Raw genomic sequence first — 12,518 nt, 5'->3', positions numbered from 1 at the left:
ATATTCTAAATATTTAAGAACTCTTATTTTTACATTTAGATCTTTAATATAAACAGAATTAATCCCTGTACATGGAGGATAATGAAATGTATTTTATTTTCCATGTGCATAATCACTTGTCTCATTTATTGAGTTGTCTATTCATGCCCACTTATCTGCAATGACATGTCTGTAATATATCAAGTTTCCATAAAAGCATGTGTGATTTTCTGAATTCCCTATTTTGTTTTGTTAGCTCATTTATTGTATCTGTTCCAATACTAGATTGTCTTATTTTTCAGTGTTTATAATGAGTTTTCAAGTCTGATGAGGCCATCTGCTCACTTTTTAGTCTTCACATTTTTCTTGGATTTATTTGCCTTCATGCTTTTCCACACAGACTCATTTTGTCAAATTCCCCCCAAAAAATCCTGTTAGGAATTTATCCAGAATTAATATGAAATTTTATACTGATTTGAAAATAAAAGACATTTTGGTATCGTGTCATCTTACCCATAGACATTATGCATATTTTCATCTGAAGGAGATTTCTTTAACATCTAACAAACTATTGTTTCTTTTTCTCCATAACTGTAATGCACATACATTCCTCAGCAAATGATAGATTTACTGCCTTTTTAAACATTATGTTTTAACACAGTCCATTTTTATAACTGTCTCTTGCTTGAATGAATCAAGCAAGCCTTCTGAACTCAGTAGTAGTATTATACATTTACATAATTTCTTGAATTTCCAGGTATATAATCATATTGCAAATAATGACAAAAATGTTTATTTTTAAGTCCGAATTAGTTCTATTAATGTTTCTTGACCCACTCAAGTGGGTAGGACTTTCAGCAAAGTGTTGGGAAAACAATTCTTTCTTTGTTCCTGACTTTTTTATGTCTCTCTATTTTAAATATTGTCTGCTGTAGGCTTGTATATTTATTGTGCCCATATTTGCATTCATTTTCAATTGTTGTAGAACACAAACTTATTGCCTTAAAACAACACGTATTTATTGTCTCACAGTTTCTGTGTCCAGAAGTCTTCCAAGTGTTAGCCTGGTCCTCTGCTCAATGTCTCACGAGACTAAAATTAAGACATGAGCTGGCCACATCTTCCCTGGGAGACTCAGTTGGAGGAAGATTCTCCATTCTCATTCAGGTTGTTGGCAAAATTCAAATCCTTGCAGTTGTGAAACTGAAGTCCGCATTTCCTTAATGGCTGTCCGGTGGGCACTGGTCCTGGGTGGCTCCCACGCCCTTGCCACAGCCTCTCTCAGCTTGGACCTCCTCCTGCGGGAAGGGTCCTGCCTCCTTCAAAGGCTCATCTGAAGAGCTTAGAGCTTAGGGTCCCTAGGATAACCTTTTTTTTTTTTTTTTTTTTTTTACTTCAAAGTGAAATGCTTTGGAACCTGAAATACTTTACATCTGTAAAAATCCTTCAACTTTGTCATACAAATAAATTAATCACAGAAGTGAATTTTTTTTTCATCTTCAGAGTTCCATCCGTAGGCAAGGACAGGGAATTATAGAGGATGCATACACAGGGGCCAAGAGTCTTGGGGACCATCTGAGAATTCTGTTATTACATTATTCTTTACCAAGTTAATATCATCCTTTCAACTCTTGGTTTGTTCCATTTTAAATTATATTTATCTTTATATTTATTTCTCAAGAATAAAGATTATAGCCTTAAAGTAAATTTTGAAACCAGGTAGTCTAAGCTTCTCAAGTGTGTTCTTTTTCCAATTTGTTTTGACCAGTCTAAGTTCTTTACATTTCATATACATCTTAGATGCAATTGATTATTTTTGATAGAGACCTTGTGTTCCCTGACTTTACTAAATGTATTATTTCTGTCATCTTCATAGGGAGATTATTAGGATTTTCTATGCACACGATTAGATTGTCTTGGAATATTTTTTGTTTCCAATATGTATGACTTTTATTCATTTTCCCACCTAGTGTATTGTTTAGGTTTTCCAAAGCTGATAGAGGAGATGATAGATATTTGTCATTTTCAAAATCTTAGAGAAAAAATAATCAGTGTTTTCTATGTATGTGTTTGTTTTTTAAAATAGAGTCTTTTTATCAGATTAAGGAATTTCCTTTCTACTTCTAGCTTGTTGAGAGTTTTTAACATAAATATCTTGAATTTAGCCATATGTGTATTCTTCATCTCCTTTCTTCTGCATATATTGTAAATTACACTGTTTTGTTTTTGAATGCTAAACAACTCAGTAGTCCTGTTATAAAATCCATTTCATCATGTTGCATTACCTTTTATATTAATATATTGTGAATTTGATTTGCTACATTTAGTAGGATTTATTGCATCATTGAATTTACATATGGGAAGAATATTTGACTATAGTTTTCTTATAATTTCTTGTTTGGTCATGTAATACTGCCCTTAACAAAGGACTTGAAAGTATTCATTCCTCCTCTATTTTCTGAAAGAGTTTGCATTGAATTTGTATTATTTCCTCTTTTAATCTTTGGTAAAATTTACCAGTGAAGCCATCTTGGCTTGGTGACACCAAACTTGGAAATTGAAGAAGGCTTTGATTCCATTTTGCTGTGGATATTGGCAATATTTTATGCAAGTAAATAATCATGTATTAAGTATTCTAATATATTCAAGCACTTGGTAGAATGCCAAGCAAATGAATGGGAAAATCTTTGTTCTTTAGGGAGCTTAGTGATTTGTTGCAAGCATTAGGAAGGTGACATTTAGCCAAATTGTGGTAATAGAGGGCTATTTTTACAAGTAGAGGAATACCAGTCTTAGAAGTGAGAAAGCAGGGAGAATATTTAGAGGACAGAAGGTATTAATAAATCAGTTTCTAGGAGAGATAAGTTCTTAAAGGGCAGTGTTTCCTACATACTGATATCTAAGTACCATGTGGGTATTTTTATAACATCTGTATCATTATTTAACTATTAGCTTTCTTTAATCAACTAATTTCTAATTACATACATGTTATATATATTAAATTTCTTTAATATATACACATCTTTGTATATATGTTTGCATGTGTGGGTATGAAAATATTTAGCTGAACATCATCCAAAATTATTGTACATACTACCAGTAACAATACCAGTGGCATCTTGGTGACCTATTGTGAAATGCTAACGGTGATTATTAGTGAGAAACAAACCTGAAGTACACTGCAATTATAATGTAGATAGCCTTAAATATCACAGTAAGGGACTTACTCTCATCCCAGCAACTAGTGTGGAACCACTGAACTTTCCCCACAGAAGGTGGCATCATCAAAGGTATGCTTTAGACTGGCTGACCTTGAAAGGATGTGTCAGAAGAATGACTGGAAAGTGAGAATACTGGCAGCCAGACAGGTAGGAAGCTGTTATAATAAACCATCTGGTTTAAAATCTCCATTCACATTTGTTCTTTTATGACATAGATTTATGTTGGTCTGTTGATTATATTTTTCAGTAAAAATCATGGCTTAAATTTGGTTTTGTACACTTAGCTCAAGAAATTTAATAATGGAATATTATATTGTTTGTATAGTACTCATTATAGATTTAGCATGACTTAAGGGAGAAAATGAATGACTAAAATAGGTATTCGTATATTGCAAACCTTCATTGTAGAAAGAACATTTTCTGTGAATTTTCTTAAAGGGAAGCATGAATGTGCCTGTTAAAATAATTTGCATTTTGTCAAGGAATCTTTTCTAAACTATAGTTAAATGTCATTTCTAAATTTAAAAAAAAGTTAGTACAATAATAATCTTTGTGATTGGAAAGACATGTACTTAAAGGGTAAATAATTTACAGTAAAAAGTAATTCATCAAATGACTGGGACTGAATTTTAAGACATGTGCACCATCTATAAAAAGAAACTAGAGACGTTTGCAGAGGGTCTTGATTTGAATAATCAAATTTTTGGATTTAAAAATTCACTATTCTAAATATGTCATTTACCCTTAGTTAAGATATAAATTTGATAAAATTCCAATAAGAATGCCAAACAGAAACTTTTCTTAAAAGCATAATAATTCAAGGGAACATTTTTATCTTAAGGCAATTTAGAACAGACATAATTAAAACCATGTGTTACTGGTAACACAACAAAACACAAGTTTCAATACTGAAGCAATGTTCCATGTAATAATTTATTAAAGCAGGTTGTAAATCAGTAGAAATATGTACAATGTTCTGTATTTGGTATTGATACTTAAAAATAAGCTTTGGGGAAATATATTCCTATATCATTTTATAAACCAAAATAAATTTCAATATATTAAATATGTAAAAAAGAAATGATAATAATATTAGAAGTATATCAAAGTGAATACTCTGGTATTCACTTTGATATACTTCCTTCTTTATAAAGCTCAGGGCTTTATAAAAAATGAAACAGAATGAAACAATATTGAGACAAGTTAACATGAGTGACAAACAAAGATCTTCCAACATAAATAAATCAACGGCAGACACAAACCCAGGAAGAATAGCTATGGCATACATTGCAGGTAAATCAGGAATAAAATTATTTTATATGGGGCATGTCAGTAATGATAAAGGGGTACATTTTGCTGTCAGAAAGTGCTGGTCAAATTGTAGCAACACAGTTTTGACTGTGTAACTTAATTACTGCGTGCCTCATTTTTCTCACCTAAACATTAGAGAACACAATAGCTATGTTATAGGATTTTTTGAATATTAAATCCATTTAGCACATAAGCACTCAGTAAATGACAGCTATTAAAAATACACACAAAAATTTTAGTTTTAAAAGAAAATGAGCACAAGACATGAATTGGCAATTCTAAAAAAAATAATAAGGAAGAGAAACAACCAAAAGTTTCAATTTATCTATTGGCCAGAAAAATAAACAATTTTCAAGGGAAATGTTATTTTTTCCCTTAAAACGAATAATGCCTAGTTTTACTGAGTTTGGGGGATAGACAGACGTGTGGGAGGGCCGAGATGGAAGGGGACTTGGGCATCTGCAGTGACACTTGTTGTGTTTGCTGCTTGGATCCGTTTCTCCCTCTTTGGGTTGCATCACACTGTTTTATGCGATTGTACCCCCAAAAATATAATCTGCAAATCCAAGGAAGATCAGAGAACCAGAGTTCAGAGAGTGAGTGAGAAATACCACCGTGTATGCCATCATTTGAATTCCTAGATAAGCTGCCTCTGGAAATTAGCCTTAAACTTTGGTACTTTACTTTTATGAGTAAATATTGCTTAAATCAGCATCATTGCTTTAAATAAAGAAGTTGGATTATTTGTAATTTATTTCTAAGTCATAAAATATTTATAAATTAATACTTGAAATTAAGGTGGAATAATTAAAGACTAAAATGTGGAAAAGATGAATTGAGAGAATAAAGACCCTCTGTATTGGGGTGAGAAGTTTATGAGAAGGTAAAGGCATACAAAGTCTGAACCAAAACGTCCTTTATTTTGTGACTCAGGCAACATTCCACTTAGTTTACATGAGTGGAAATCACGGTAGGGAAAAAAAAAAACAAAACTGTTTTTGTTAATTTTCAGAGCTGTCACAAAATGAAGAAATGAGCTTAGTTTGAAATTCTTTCTGGGGAAACAGAGAACAGACAAAAGTTGGCAGATTCAAAGTTTCCTGTCTTTTACTTTTAATCCATAAAATGGAGCATTTGGGGATTTAAAGAAAGCTGATATTTTTAAAAATTATTTCCAATTAAAAATGTTGTGAGTTAAGGCAGGCATGGAAAGCATAAAGTTAAGTTCGAGACCTGAAAAACCCCGATCTCCCAGGCCGGACCCCAATGCTCACATCGGAACTTTCTGGAGGGCAGATGGAACGAAAGCTTCGGGGCGCAGCCGGCGCCGGCAGCGGATCCCGGGCCCTGCCCGTCGGGCCGAGAACGCGGTGGCCGACGCTGCGCTGAAACTCTGGGAGGGGCAGAGCGCTGAGACTTATTTCTAAGACACAGAAATCCCCAAGATGAGCCCCCCACCCCCCATCAAAAGTAAGACAAGAGTAAGCCATGACTCCGTAAGGTCTCTTGCTTGAGCCATCAGGCCGTGAAAGTCATCAGGCCTGGGGTGCAGGCGGCGCAGGCCGGTGGCATCCGCGGTTTCCCGCGGGCGGAGCAGGTGCGAAGCCCGGGCCGCACGTGCACGTGCCTCGCGTCTGCACGGGAAGAACGAGGGCCGGGCCGGGCTCGGGAGCCCTGCTTGTCGCAGACGCTGCAACGCTAGGAAGGCCTGTCCTTGTTTCATAAGGACCGCCCCCCCCGCCCCCCCCCCCCCACACGGCCTGCGTGAGGCTCTGTCACCGCAGCGAGCTCGGAGGAACAGCGAGAGGGCGGGACTGGGGTGGGGGCTGTGAGCGGGGAGGGGTCGCGCCTCCGGGGCGGAGGGAGCGAGAGGCCACCCCCCTGCAGCCCCCAGCTCCGCGGGCCCGGGCGGCCTTTGCACCCCGGGAAACTGCGCCTTCCTCCTCCCTTCTCCCGGCTCTCCACGCTTGTCTAGAATTACCTGAGAATCCCAGAATGTCTTAGAATTAAAGTAAACTAAATACTGAAATACTGAGCACCGAGTGGGAAAATCGAAGCATAAAGGAGAGGCCACGACCCCAGCAGGTTTTCACGCCCCCAGAAAGGTTTCCGGGGCTGACGAGTCAGTGGCGAGTGGGGGCCCAGGATGTTTAAACATTTCTTTATTAGGTCAGATTGTGTAGTGTCCCACCTCATTCGCTTATGAGGCTGGCCTAGAGTACTCTTATGACGTAAAGTCAGAAAGAAACACTAAACTATGTATTCATAAATACTTCAATTAATTATCATCCATCATCTTTCATTCTTTATAAATCGTATTTGTTTTTAATTTTATTGACATTTGATTCTTCTCTTCCTAAAGTCATCTACATAGAGTTGAAAAGTGTGTTCTCAGTATTAGACTTTGGAAATATTCCTAGCTCTACCACTAACTGGCTCTGAGATCTATACCGATAGCAACTTGAACTTTCTAGACATCAGTTTCATCATCTTTAAATAGAAGAAGTTGTACTAGATCATATCTTAAAATATATGGAACACTCATAATCAGAGTGTTTATAGAGAAGATGCTAGCAAGTAGAGCAAAGAAGAATTGTGCTATGTATCTTATGCTAGTAAACAGTTGTAAACCAATCAGTGGAAGTAATAAAAAAACTCAAAAGTCCTAATTTTCCAGATAATAAGATGTAATAATCTTCTGCTTGTGGACCATTGAATAGTGAGTTTTCAAAAGTGATAAAAATATCACATGACACGTTGCAGGATAATTTAGGTTATTATGGAAACATTTCTACAAAATAATAATTGAATATTTGATAAATAAACATATATATTTCAATTCAAAATGTAAAACTGAAGCTGTAAATAAAGTGTCACAAGGGGTCCCATATTCTTAGGCCGCCATCATATACTAAGAACTCTAAATTTAGCTCTGAGTTTCACAAAATATCTGATTGAAATGGATACTTAGGAAGAAAAGAGAAATATTTACAATATATTTAACTTACAATACTAATTCATAGAGTAAAATACATTTATTTGTGACACACATTTGAGCAATTTATTATATAGATACTTTCCTATTTCTATTGGGATCATTCACTAATGTACCCTAAAACAGAAGAGAAGTGGTCAAGACTCCATTATTTAAATAATAATAATAATGTATCAGGGTCTCCTAGTATATTCTCAGTATCCATTATATTTTGATAGAATTGTGATTTTTTTCAAATGTAACATTGTTTTAATAAATATTTGAAATTATACACAGTTCACTGATGTTTCCTTTTACTGAATCTTTTACTCATGTGTATTATATCAGTGACAATGTTATGTGAGTAATGAAAATGAAACTCACTACCAAAAACGCCTGATTTTAATTTGCATTGTAAAGAATGAAACTTAAAGGAACTGGTAAAGGGCACATCCTATAATTGACCCTGTTTAATGCTCTTTGAAAATTTGTAGAGTAGCAATATAAGTAATGAGTGGATGGCAAGGATAGATATCTGTACAAGTAGATTAAAATGTAATTATAAAGTTTTCCTTTTATATCAAGGCTCAATATTAATCTTCCTTTTCAAATGGAAAGTTTCCATTATAGAGTATGTTACTGTTTAATCACTTGCATTTTAACTGCTCTGAAAATAGAATAGAGGCTTACTGAAGCATATTAAACATCAAATTCAAAATGATGAATTTATTTTCTTCTTATTTTTAGCAGAAAACATTTTCCAACTACATGGGCTACCTGAGGATATATTAAGAACTTTGAACATAGACAAAGCCACTAACTAGCTATCATTTAGAAAGGGCTGAAAGAGTGTGATCACAATTCTCAAACATATTAATCAGAAATATCCTACTTTATTCTAACAATGAAGTAGGAGAAAATTGGCCAAAATATTTTGTTTTTTTAATGAATATCATATGGTAAGGCATTATATGTCAATTTAAAAATATATAATTATTTAATATTTAAAATGATGTTGGTACACATTTTCAAAGCAAAAAATCGAGTGCCTAGATAATCTGCTAAATTAGTAACAATGAATCTTTGAAACCAAGGCACTGGTTTCTGAAACATACGCTTCCATTTCAGAATTGAGAAGAGATCTTCAATGGTTTTAATAATGGAAGCAGAATGAGGCATAAAACTTTAAACAGAATGTCCACACAATGTAGAGAAAATCATATATGTTAAAAAGAAAGATGTTTAGACATTCTCATTGAGCATGAAAAATGATGGGATTTTACTTTTAAAAGCATCACTTCCTTTCCAACTAAGTATCTTTTTTCTGGATGTTTGAAATGTAGAAGAGGAAAATGTGGCTTTCAAGTAATGTCAAATCATTGATTTTTTATATGCTCTGAAGTATATTTAAGTACTGTATAAAACTTATTAAAGTGTAATGAAGTCTATTTAGGTTATTACGTATGAAATGTCGGATTTCCTTGAGTACTAAGTTTGACAGTTAATATCTGTGCCATTTCACTTTGACACTTCTCATTCTGTGTTTATTGTAAGGTACATCCTCATTCTGTCAAATGCACATTTTGACTTATGATTATCTTTCAAAATTTTTTAGAACACTATTTCTACCACCACAGATAAATAAAAAAAATCATATTATTTTCAAATATGATCTCCAAAGTAAAATCAATACAACATAGCTCAAAATATCAAAAAAGTGTTTTGGAAGGATGTGGCTAAAGAACACACAGTATGGCAATGGTTTAAAAAGTTTTATTCTGGTAATTTTAATCTTAAAAATGAGCCACGTGGATGACCTGAGACCAAGGTGGATGACGATAAACTAAAAACTGTAGTGGAAGTGAATTCATCTCAACCTATGCATAAATTACAACAATGTTTGAGGTTACTATTCCAACAATATTACATCATTTAAAACTAATTGACAAGGTACAGAAGCTGGATAGATGGGTACTACATAAATTAAACAAGCGCCCAAAGAAAAATCATCTCAAATCTTGCCTTTCTTTGCTGTCACAGCATAAAGGTGAACTATTTTTACACTGTATTGTTACACGTGATGAAAAATGGATTTTTTCTGACAATTACAAGCATACGGCACAATGACTAGATAAAGTGCTGAAACATAGTCCCAAACCAAATTTTCATCAAAAAAATTTAATTGTGTCTGTTTGGTGGTCCAGCGCTGGTATTATCCACTACAGCTTCATAAAACCTAATCAATCAATTGCAGTGGATGTCTATTCCAACCAATTGGATGAAATGATGAGGATGCTTGTGATCAAGCACCTGAGATTGGTCAGTGGAGACAAGCCAGTCCTCTGAACAAGACAATGCTTAACTATTCATTGCACAAACAACGCTGCTCAAACTACAGAGACTGGACTTAGAAACTCTCTGTCATCCACCGTATTCCCCAGACCTTGAACCTCTGTCATCCACCATATGCCCCAGACCTTGCACCAACTGACCACCACTTCTTCCAGACTTTGGACCACTTCTTACAAGAAAAAATATTCAATTCTCAACAAGCTGTATAAAAGACCTTTCTCAATGTCATTATCACTCGCTCTCCAGGCTTCTTCATTGCTGGCATGAATTGTTTAGATGATAAAACTGTGTCGATATTTTAGAAACATACTTTGATTAATTGTACTGCATTTTGTTTGAGATATAATAAACTAAACTTTTGATTTGAAATCGGACATTTAATATTTAATGAACTAAACATAATTTTAATGCATTATTTTAACCATCCTCTCTTGCGATATTTCAATATACACTCTTCAAAGTCATCTCAATGATGCATCACAATCTGTATGAAATACTCATTATATAATAATATAAACAATAGAATAATGTAACATTGTCATATCTGTGAGGAAATGAAATGAAAAATCATCATGATATTTATTTGACTGCTGCTATATTGGCTGAGCAATGTATAGAAAAATAATTCAAAACATTTACCTACCAGGCTACTGGTGTATGACCTGCCCAAACAAAATCTTCTTGAGGAAGAATTTCATGACATAGTCTTCTAGTCATGCATTGAAATGGCTCCTTGAATTCCATAACACGTGTTCTTAGTAGAATAGGACATTGTCCCTATTTTGAGTGTGAGACATTCCAATGCAGGTTCTATGTTTAAGTTGCATCCTATACATGAGCACAATAAATGTTATGGGGGCCAATGTATTAACCTGTTTCAACTTGTGCATTTCTACTCTTTCAAGCATTGTATAGCTGGTTTTCAGAAGTCCTTGATACAGCCCTTATGAAAACCATGATTAACTAGAAAAATGTAATATTTTTCATATATATTTTGATTTCAAAGACACATATTAAGACTCTTAAGTTTCATTTATTCATGTTTCAGGTGATAGCCAATGGGATATTTCACCTGACTTTCATATTTTGTTTTACAATTGGCCTATTTAGTGTTATAATAGTTCTAATTGATGATGTAAATCACTTCATTTTTAGATATGGCCATAGGTAGGTAATAGATCAGCAGTCTCATCTGGGTGTTAAGAAACATAACAAATGTTACCAAGCTCCTGACACCAATTTGTCATTAGTTATTCTCCCCAGATTGGCTTAGTTCTCATTCTCGCCAACCAGTTTGAATAGCAAATTTGAGAATGTGTGCAACTGTTAAACTGTTATAGTGAACCTGTGACAAATTTTAATCATGTGGTGAATTACTCTGCTCTGAAAGAGATCTTGGATAGTCAAAGCAGGTGTAATCATTTCAATGATCCCTCACATTGTGTCACAGATAGGTACAGACACGTGCTGCCTGACTCCGACAATGAAATGAAAGTGCGACGAAGTGTGATGATTAAATATATTTTTATAAATAACATATAGATATTAAATATTATACATGCAGACACACATATATGTTTTTTCTCTTTATTTTTAATATCAACTTAGGCCTAAAATATAAGCCCATTTCATTGAAATTTCAACCTAGATCAAATAAAGTGCCCAATGCATTCATTCAATGCTGATATGTATAGGTAAGGCAATCCTCAATAAAATACCATCAAATTTTAATTTTATACCAATAAGTGATATTCATATTTTCATGAGACAACTTAGTTTTATGTTAGGGTGGTCTTCTGAATTGAAAAGTGTCTTGAAAATGAAAAGCTCAGTCAAAATTATACTTTTTGTTTTCTTTCACCTGCTTGGACTACATACCTGTGCCAATTTTCAAAATAGGGTAGATTATCTTATATTGAAATCTTAAAGTCACTCTTTGCCTTCTTGAAAGCTCTCTAACTGACCCTGATGAGAGAAACTCTGAGCCACACTTGCAGTCTTTTCCCACCAACCTGTCATCATTAATGTAGTTAAATTCAGGTGTTGTCTAGTTTTTTCACAAGGCAATTTTAACAACTTTCAACCGGTTATATAATTTCTATTTTCACTCCCTTGGTATATATTTTATACATTTAAAAAATATAATATGCTGTGCATGAGTTAGCATTTGCTGTGTATCAAACCACCCCTAAAACCTAGTGGCTTAAAACAAGCATTTACTTAGTTATCATTCTGTGGACTGGTTGAACAGTTTTTCTGGTCTGGATCTACTCAGCTGAGCATTTTGGAGTTTCTGTTTCATCCTTTGAAAGGTTGTAGGTCAGCTTGTAGCTCCAAGATTTAGGATGGCTGCACTCATATGTCTAGCACTGGGCAGGCTATCCTGGGCTTCATCTCATGGTGTTTATCATAGGATCCAAGAGCAGCTGAGAAAGCCACTCCGGTGTGCAAACAGTGTTCACGTCTGTGCATGTGTCAGTCTTGCTGACATTGTTCTGGCTGAAATAAGTAATATGGGTATGGACATAAAGGATATGGAACAGGTATTGAGTCTTGATGGAAGAGGAAGAATCTGTGAGCATTATTGCAGTCTGTGACAACTTCCTGGATGAAAAATGCTCAATGACTCCTCAGTACCACAGGCAGCTCTGAAGGACTTAGCTTGGCATGTGAGGATCTTT

Source organism: Lemur catta, chromosome 24 (assembly GCF_020740605.2).
Source record: "Lemur catta isolate mLemCat1 chromosome 24, mLemCat1.pri, whole genome shotgun sequence".
Taxonomy (NCBI): domain Eukaryota; kingdom Metazoa; phylum Chordata; class Mammalia; order Primates; family Lemuridae; genus Lemur; species Lemur catta.
This window is presented reverse-complemented; position numbering follows the sequence as displayed.